The sequence below is a fragment of the Desmodus rotundus genome, chromosome 5 (assembly GCF_022682495.2).
Source record: "Desmodus rotundus isolate HL8 chromosome 5, HLdesRot8A.1, whole genome shotgun sequence".
Taxonomy (NCBI): domain Eukaryota; kingdom Metazoa; phylum Chordata; class Mammalia; order Chiroptera; family Phyllostomidae; genus Desmodus; species Desmodus rotundus.
The window spans coordinates 54738717-54748363 of NC_071391.1; the positions used below are offsets into that span (position 1 = coordinate 54738717).

The 9647-nt window shown below is 39.8% G+C and overlaps 1 pseudogene; it reads left to right on the plus strand.

Annotated features, from left to right (window-relative positions):
• The first annotated feature begins 6460 nt into the window (after nt 1–6460).
• On the plus strand, nt 6461–8181 carry LOC112315887 (heat shock cognate 71 kDa protein-like; annotated as a pseudogene).
• The last annotated feature ends 1466 nt before the right edge of the window (nt 8182–9647 follow it).

The window sequence follows — 9647 nt, forward strand, 5'->3', positions numbered from 1 at the left end:
TTGCCAGTTCTAAAAACAGTCACAGAGATATAAAGTACAGCATAGGGAATATACCATAGTCACTAATATTTTAATAAATATGAATGGTATCAGATGGGTACTAAGCCCATCTGATAGGGGTGATTATTCTGTAAGTCATATGTCTAATCACTATGTTATATACCTGAAACAAATGTAATATTGTATGTCAACTGTTAATGAAAAAAAATTTTTTTAAGTAAACCCCAAGGTTGACTTCCTAACTTGTATCTTAATACGGTGGGTAATTAGCATATTTTGTTCTCACATTTAACTGATCTTCATATAAAAGCTGCTCTGGGAAATACCTGTTCCTTCAATCTGTGCAATGAGAAAAGTACAAGTCGTCTCCTTCTCTGGTGTCTAGTAGAAGAAACAGGACTGTCATTTGGTTCCACAGCAATAAAATGGAACATTTTTAGGGAGACAGGAGAGCTAGGTTTTGGTTCTGTCTTTGCCAACAATCCACTATGATGTGGGCAAATCATTTACTTTCTATAGGTGGGTCCAAATTTACTGGTCTACAAAATACAGGGCTTACCAGAACAATTATCCAAAACTGGGAAATAAGGCAGAAGGGTGGGTCCCACATTTTTTCACTGTTATACAAAAAAAAGACCAGATATTTTCCAGAGAAATTATTTAATTTCTCTCACCAACCACTACTTATTAAAGGTGCCAGATTTAGTAAAGTTGCTATGACCTGGTAGATATTTGTCCAGTATATATGAAAATAATTTCTGTTTATGAAACAGATAACAAAAAATAATTATAGCCTGGTTTTTAAATGTAATCCAGTAAACTTACCCATTCAATGCTTCATATCTATAATCATCTTATTAAATGTTCTTTGAACCAATCATCATCTTTGTGATTCCTTGCTAATTCGTGAGTTAAACAGAATCTTTTACATGTGGATCATTTAACATTCATCTGAAGACAATTTTTTACCCTTTTTAAATATTATACTCATCAGGTTTGATCTCTTCCATGATACTGGAAGAAAATTAATCCACACACCCATCTTGAGAACTCAGAGATCTTATAGTTTTAATGTAACACAAAGGCATCTACTATTCCTTCCTGAGGAAATCCTCTGGATCAGGGTGTCAAACTCATTTTCACCAGGGGTCACATCAGCCTCACAGTTGCCTTCAAAGGGCTAAATGTAATTTTAGGACTGTGTAAATGTAACTACTCCTTACCTAGAGGCAAGGAGCTCAAGCTGCCACCAGGTAGAAACAAGATGCTGGGTCAGATAAAACAAGGTGGGGGGCCCGATTCAGCCTGCAGGCCTTGTGTCTGCCACCTGTGCTCTGGACCATGTTACCCTCCAGAGTACTCAGCACTATCAGAGTTACCAGCTCTACATCCCTGATCACTGTGAGGCTTGAGTGAAGCTGGAAAAAGAGCAGCACAGCCAAGGCTTAGTGAGAGAGGCTTTCCCAAGGTCTGAAAGATATGAAAGGTACATATTGTCAGAGCTGGGACTCACAGAAGGCTTGTCTTGCACTAAAGGCAGGCCCATAGCTACACTCCTCACACATTCATGCCATGTCTCAGCTGCCTATATATCACATATGCCTAGTACATAGTAGGCACTCAACTTATACGCCATGCAATTAAAAAGTTTTAAGTATTCCTAGTGACTACAGTTTGGATGTTTCCAAAGGACAAAATCTATCAACTAGCCTCCCTTCAGGCCACTGGCAAAGTCAGACATCAGGAGCCACACAGGCATACGTTCTGTCCCTCATTGCCATTTCATGGCCAATTAGCACTGTAACCTTGAACCTAAAAAAAGCGCATGAGCCTCAGTTTCCTCCCCATCACATGAATAATCCTCATATTATCAATTATATCCTTGTTATGAGGATTGAAGTAGAAAAAGAAACGTGAAAGCACTTAGCACAACACCTAGCCCAAAGGTGTCCCTCCCAGATGGTCTTTTGGTCTTTCCTTCCCCTCCCAGAGGCCTCTGGGAGGCCTTGAGGCCTTGGCTGTGCTGCTGCTTCTACCAGCCACACAGGGATCAGGGGATGGGAAAATCGCTCTGTTCAAACAGGTGTCACTGTTCTTAACCCACAGTCTCATTTCCTGATCGTGTCTTAATCTGCTTGTCGGTGGTGAAAGTTGATTTCTCGCACATTCTTGTATCAGTGGGAATTTCTGCCCTTGGCTGACAGGCATTATGGGCTGGCTTTGACATACAGCCCTACAGGGCCTGAACAGCCCCTATTCTTTCCCAGTCCTGAAAGGGAGCTTTGTGCCAAGGATTCATTAAACTGCACTGCACAGCCCCTTCAGAAATGGGGCTCAATAATGAACAGTCGATTTAACTGGAAAAGCTGCTGGAGCTGTTAAATTAAAGGGAAATAAAGTGCACTTTGGACTCAGTCTGCCAGAAGAAATGGTGACCTAAAAGGAAAATCTTCATTTTTATTGAATTGAAGTTTTTATAAAGTTTAGTATGTCCTGCAAACTTCCTCATGACAGGCAATAAGACGGACAGACTCAGAACACAGGCTTGAGAGAGTGCGCTTTTTATTCACCATCGTTGTCCCAAAGTGAGTCTCGGGCTCTTAGAGGGTGCAAAGGAATAATCTGACTTTGAGAGAGAAATGTCAGGGGACTCTGTAATGTGCCACGAAAAGAGGGATTTTTTATATTTTTTAAAAGTATATTAAGACTAGGCTTCTCTTTCACTCTTTGAACATTTGAAGGACCAAGAGCTATTCTTTTCCATTTTTCTGCTGTCTTTCAGCGGGGAGACCCAGCTGTTTCTCCTCATACTACAGCTCAGACATATTTGATTTGAACACTGTGCTCTGACATCTGGCTCAGCAGCCTCTCCTTCAGGTTTGAGATTTCAGAAGTATGCACAAGCGCTCCTAGGAACTTTCTCTTCAGCTTCAGCTTCTGAGTTACAGAACTTCTTAGCATGGGAAGATAGAACTGCCACTCACATAGGCTGGGATGTTGTAATTTTCAATAAGTCCCATGTGCCAAAAGCAAAAACCACTGCCTTTTCACAGGTAAAATATAACCATATGGTCATCTTACCTTTTCTCTGCCACACTGCTGAGAGCTAAGTATTCTTAACATGTTCTCCCATCCTCCTTGTTTTCAGATCATTATGTAGAATCTGCTCCTGGGTATGTTTCAGGCATCACAATCTTAGTCAAGGCCTTTTCTGGTTTTCATCTGAAGCATCATATTACGTTCAAAAATGACAAAGTCACTGTCTCAGAATTTAAAGGGAAATCTGAAAGGTGATGTGCAATAGATACAGGCCCACTTCCACCCTCACTGTGCAGGGTCAGTGGAATCCAAACACAGATTTTCAGTTGCAAAGCTGTATAAAAAAGGCAAAGCTTCCTAAGAAGTTTTACGTTTTCTTTCTGAAACCATTTTTATATTGAATTATAAGCCATCAATTTAATTTTTTAGGATTCTGCATTAGGCAATTCAAAGCCACCTTGAAAATATCATGAAGTTGGAAAATGTAAATCTCTGCTTGTATTTATTTTTAATCATAACCATGGCATCCCACTAGTTAGTATTGTTTTATTCTTTGTCCATCTACCACTAATGAGTCATGGTTGAACAAAATGAATCATGTACGGGCTCTCCACACCAGAAAATTCTGGGTCCATACTAAAACTGTAGCCTGTGATACTTCTGGGATGGACTCTGCCCACTGTGAGCCCTCATAGTAATTAGGGTCTACACCTGCAGCAGAGCAAACAAAGTTCCATCCACCTTCCATTAGGATTGCCAGAGTGCAAATTGGCCATGCCATTCTGTGTGGATTGTGTGGGTGATTACACTTTGTTACTTGGCAGTAGGGTAAATACTCATTAAGAAATGCGTGTTACACCAGTCCAGCCTTTACACATGGCATCAGCCATTCAAATGCACTCTTCTACTCATGAGTTACCCCAACACAATTATAGCCTGTTCAAAATATATTTAGCCCTAAATGTGGGAGAGAAGAGGACTTTGTGGAGCTACATAGACTCGACCACAGGCAGACTACAAGTGAAGGAGAATGTGAGTTTATTACAGCTTATCTAACAGAGAAAGACCAGGAAAGGGGAGGGGATCAAAATCAAAATACAGGAGAAAGCATGTTTCTATAGAACTCAGGACATTCCTTAATTCTTCTGTTTGTTTGAGTGACTAACATTTGATGGGCTTTTTTTCCTCCCAGTGTGTAATCTTTCTGAGGAAAATAAAGAAGTTGTCCTCTGTGCCTGCGGGACAATTCTGAAAGGTATAAACATACACATAATGGGAAATACCAGAAGGAAAAGGAAGGGAGGAAGGAACAGAACAAATATTTGAAGCAATAACATTTAAGAAGTTGTCCCAAATTAATTTCAACTTCAAATCACAGATCCAGGAAGATCAGAGTACACCAAGCAGGATAAATGCCAAAACAACGACAACAAAGATACTACACTTAGACCTTTCATTCTGAAATTACAGAAAGTGAAAGATAAATATACATTCCTGAAAGAACCCAGAAGAAATCAAAACACCTTACTATGCTAACACTAATCAAAACAAAGTGGAAGTAGCCATATTAATTTCACACAGGTGGTAAATTGAGGCAGTACATAATAATAAAGGGGTCAATTCTCTAAGAAAGCAAAACAGTCCTCAACATCTATGCATCTAATAACATGGCATCGAAATACACGAGTCAAAATTGATAGTAGCAAAGAGAAATGGATAAATCCATTATTATACTTTGAGAGTTCAACATCCCTCTATCAGTAACAGACACATCTAGTAGGAAGACATAGTTGAACTCAACAACACCATCAAACAATTGCCTATAATGAACATCTATAGACTACTTCATTCAGCTACAGCAGAATGGATATTTTTCTCAAGCTTACATGTAGCATTCACCAACATAGTCACATTATGGGCCATAAAATACACCTTAACAAATTGAAAAGAATAAAAATCATATAATGTCCACTCTTAAACCTAATGGAATTAAACTAAAAATCAGTAACAGTAAGATAGTTGGAAAATCCCAAAATACTTGGATATTAAACAATGCATTTTTAAATAACATGTGGGCCAAAGAAGAAATCTCAAGAGAACTGAAAGAATATTTTGAACTGAAAATTAAAGCAGTCTATCCAAATTTGTAGTATACAGCAAAAGCATCACACAGAAGGAAATTTGTAGCAGTGAATGCATTGATTAGAAAACAAGAAAGATCTAAAATCAATCTAAGCTTTCACCTTAAGAAACTAGAAAAAGAAGAGGAAATTAAATAGAAGAAAAGTAAATAGAAGAAAATAATAAAAATTAGATATGTCCAAAGAAACCCAAAACACTGATTTGAAAGAATATATGAACCCCTATCTGTGTTCATTGCAGTGCTGTTTACAATGGTAAACACTTGTAAGCATCCCGGTGCCCATCAGTAGGTGAGTGTATAATAAAATTGTGGTACATTTACACAATGTAATACTATGCAGCCATAGTAAAGAAGGAATAGTTACCTTCTGTGGCAGCTTGGGTGGACCTGGAGGGTATTACACTAAGTGAAATAAGACAGAGGAAGACAAATATCACATGATTTCACTTATATGTGGAATCTATGAACAAAATAAACAAATGAAAATAGAAACAGACTCATAGATACAGAGAACAGACTGACAGCAGTTGAGGTGGGGGGCCAAGGACTGGATGAAATAGTTGAGGGGATTAAGCAAAAAATATCCAACTCATAGGCACTGACATCCATATGGTGATTACCAGAGGGAAGGGGTGTGGTAGCAGGTAGAAGAGGGAAAAGGGAGGATAAATGGTGCAGAAGACTAAACTAAACTGTAGATGATGAACACACAATATATGGAAAGTGTATTATAGAATTATACACTTGAAACCTATTTAATTAACCAATAGAACAACAATACATTAAACAAAAATATTTTTAAAATATTACAGCAGAATTCAATGAAATTGAAAACAGGAAATCAGTGGAGAAATACAAGGACACTTCTAAAGCAGGTTCTTTGGAAAGATCAATAAGATTGGTAAGCCTCTGCCAGCTTAACTAAGAACAAAATAGGGAGGACATAAATTACTAGTATCTGAAATGAAACAGGAGACATCACTACAGATCCCATGGGTATTAAAAGGTTAATGAAGAAAGACAATGAACAACTCTTTGCCCACACTTTTGATAACCTAGGTAAAAATGGGTTACTTCCTTAAATGATACAATCTCCCAAACCTCACACAAGAAGAAAAAGACAATCTGTATAAGCCTATATCTGTTAAATAAATCAAATCAACTATTAATAACCTTTCTTTTTTTATTATTGTTGTTCAAGCACAATTGTCTCCATTTTCTCCCACCCCACCCTCACCCACCTCCCATCCTCAATTCTATCCCCCTTTGGCATTGTCCATGAACCACCAGTCTGATATAATAAAGCATTGGCCCTGCATGATGATGAATGATGCAGGCAGATCCAAGTAGAATACAAGAAAGAGACAAAAAGTTTCTATCTGGAAAAGCTGTCATCTATGGTTTTGACAAAGACGAAGAAAATCACAGAAGCCTACATTGGGAAGTCTGTGACCAACGCTGTTGTCACAGTATCACCTTACTTCAGTGACTTTCGGCATCACTGGAATCATTGCTGGTGTCAATGAATTTAGAATTATCAAGGATCCAACTGCTGTTGCTATTGCTTATAGCTTACACAACGAGGTCAGAGCTGAAAAACATGAGCTGATCTTTGATTTAGGAGGTTGCTCTTTTGAGGGGTCAAACCTCACTGTTAAAGATGGGATCTTTGAGGTTAAATATATAGCTGGAGACAGCTACTTAGGTGGTAAAGTCCTTGACAACTGAATGGTCAAACATTTTTATTGCAGAGTTCAAGTGCAAGTATGATGAAGACATCAGTGAGAACAAGAGGGCTGTCCATTTGCCTCTGTACTGCTTGTGAGTGTGCTAAGTGCACTCTCTCTTCCAACACCCAGGCCAGTACTGAGATTGATTCACTGTATGAAGGAATCTACTTCTATACCTCCATGACCCATACCCAATTTGAAGAACTGAACGCTCATCATTCTGTGGCACACCAGACACTGTACAGAAAGCCGTTCAGGATGCCAAGCTAGACAATTCCCAGATCCATAATATTGTCCTGGTGGGTAGTTCTACTCGTGTTCTCATGATTCAGAAACCTCTATGGGACTTCCTCAATGGAAAGGAAATGAATGCAGTATTAACCCTGACAAGGCTGTTGCTTACTGTGCAGCTGTCCTATCTGGAGACAAATCTGAAAACTTTGGATATTTGCTGCTCTTGGGTGCTACTCCTTTTTCTCTTAGCATTGAAACTGCTGGCAAGGCCATGACTGTCCTCGCCAAGCACAGCACTACCAACCCTAGCAAGCAGATGCAGACCTTCACTACCTACTCTGACCACCAGCCAGGTGTGCTCATTCAGGTTTACGAAGACACGTGCACCATAACCAAGGATTACAAGTTTGTAACTCTGTACTTGACAAGTTTGAGCTCACAGACTTACTGCCTGCACTCTGTGGTGGTCCTCAGATTAAAGTCACTTTTGATATTGATGCCAATGGCATCCTCAATGTTTTTGCTGTGGATAAGAGTATAGGAAAAGAGAACAAGATTACAATCACTATCCATAAGAACCACTTGAGCAAAGAATACAGGGAACATGGCCCAAGAAGCTGAGAAGTACAAAGCTGAAGGTGAAAAGCAGTTGGACAAGACATCTTCCAAAAATTGACTTAAATTCTTTGAAGTAAGAAAGCAATTGCCAAAGATGAGAAAACTTCAAGTTAAGCTCAGTGATGAGGATAAACAGGAGATTCTGGACAAATGTAATGAAATCATCAACTGGCTTGGTAAGAATCAGATTGCAGAGAAGGAAGAATTTAAACATCATCAGAAAGAGCTGTGGAAAGTCTGCAACCCTGTCATTCCCACAATGAACTAGAGCATAGGAGGTAAGCTGGAGGAAGGGCTGGGGGCTTCCCAAGGGAGGGAGCCCCTCCACCTGGTGGTGCCTCTGCCGGGCCCACCAATGAAGAAGTTGATCAAGGCAACCTGAATATACATTTAGTTTTTGTTCCAGATAATCATTGAAAGACCCAGATTTGTAGCCAGTTCCATGGCAATTTATGGCTGAGCTGTTATAGTGAGCAACTGGGCATTCTTGACAATCGGATATGGGACACGTGACGCAGATCTCGGCCAGCAAGATCTGCTGTTGAGGTTTCAGTATTCAAACACACATACACACGGACTACAGAAATCCTGTGGAGGAAAAGGGGCTACGTGGCCACTCTCGAAGTTAGACAGAGACCACTTCACCCCCGCCTGGACAGGCTTTATTGTTTTTCTAGGCCCCCTACATCAAAGATGGTCCTCATTTATTATTCATAGGTTTGTTTTGGGTGGTTATCTTTGCAGACACAGGAAAGGAAGTCACTGAGTACATCAAAGGGGGATATTTGCAATGTAAAAGGAGAAATGGTAAAAAAGGCTATGTCCCATACCTGGGGGGTCTAGCCCAGATTCTGTAAAGATAAAAATACTCAGTAAACATTTGCTTCCTCAATTCAGGGTGAGGGAGTTTTTTAGCAAGAGCAAGTCTCATAGCAGTCTAAGTACAATGCAGGCTTGATTTCCCACTGGAGAACTTATCCATGGACGTGGGTCCTGCCCGCCAACCTCGCTCCCCACTGGCTTTGCCGAGTGGGGGATGAGCCACATTTCCCACACTTGGAACGGTTCCCCACCACACGTGCACAGAAAAAGGGAATAATCTTGCACTTTCTAAGCCCTGTATTGTAAGTGAAAACACAATGTCTTAAATCAAACTGTATTTGAAATTGGCACCAAAAAATAAAAATAAAAATACCACAATACAAACCACAAACTCTTCCTGCATTCAGATAGTTTTGGTTTAAGGATATAGGACAAAAGTACGCAGGTGTGTTTCCTTGGGGCCTCAATGATGTTGATTATAAGGGTGAATATTTGAGGGTACACGTCATACTGAGCACTGACTACCAAGCGACAGTGCTGTCAACGTTTTCTTTAATAAATGCATTTTGTGTGTATTTTTGATGTTAGGCCTCTAAAGTGTGAGATCTAAGCAAGGACCCATCGTTCCCAGATATCAGAGGTATTTCTATTAAACCCACTTAATGGATGAGAAAGCTAGGACTTATTTTATGTCAACATAAAATGTAGGAAATAGAAACATCTCTAAACAGGTCCAGCAGAACAGGATTTAATACAGAAACTATAAGTTCACAAAATGATAGCAAGACCTAGAACATGGAGATAGAAAGCTACATTCTCCAACAGTAAAGGAGAAATTGCGTACAGATGAAGTTGGGCTTTGTTTGGGGCACACTGGGTATCTGTATGTAGATTTGATGTACAGGAGGTGAAGATTTTCTATCCAATGGCTTCTTTTGGTCAATAAAATGAGGCAGCTGAGAAGAACAGCAGTGAGGTAGGAGGTCTGAGAGAAAGAAAGGGGATGAAGGTAGATGTGGAGCACGTCCAAGGGCTTCAGTGTGATTGCCAGACAGCGTTTC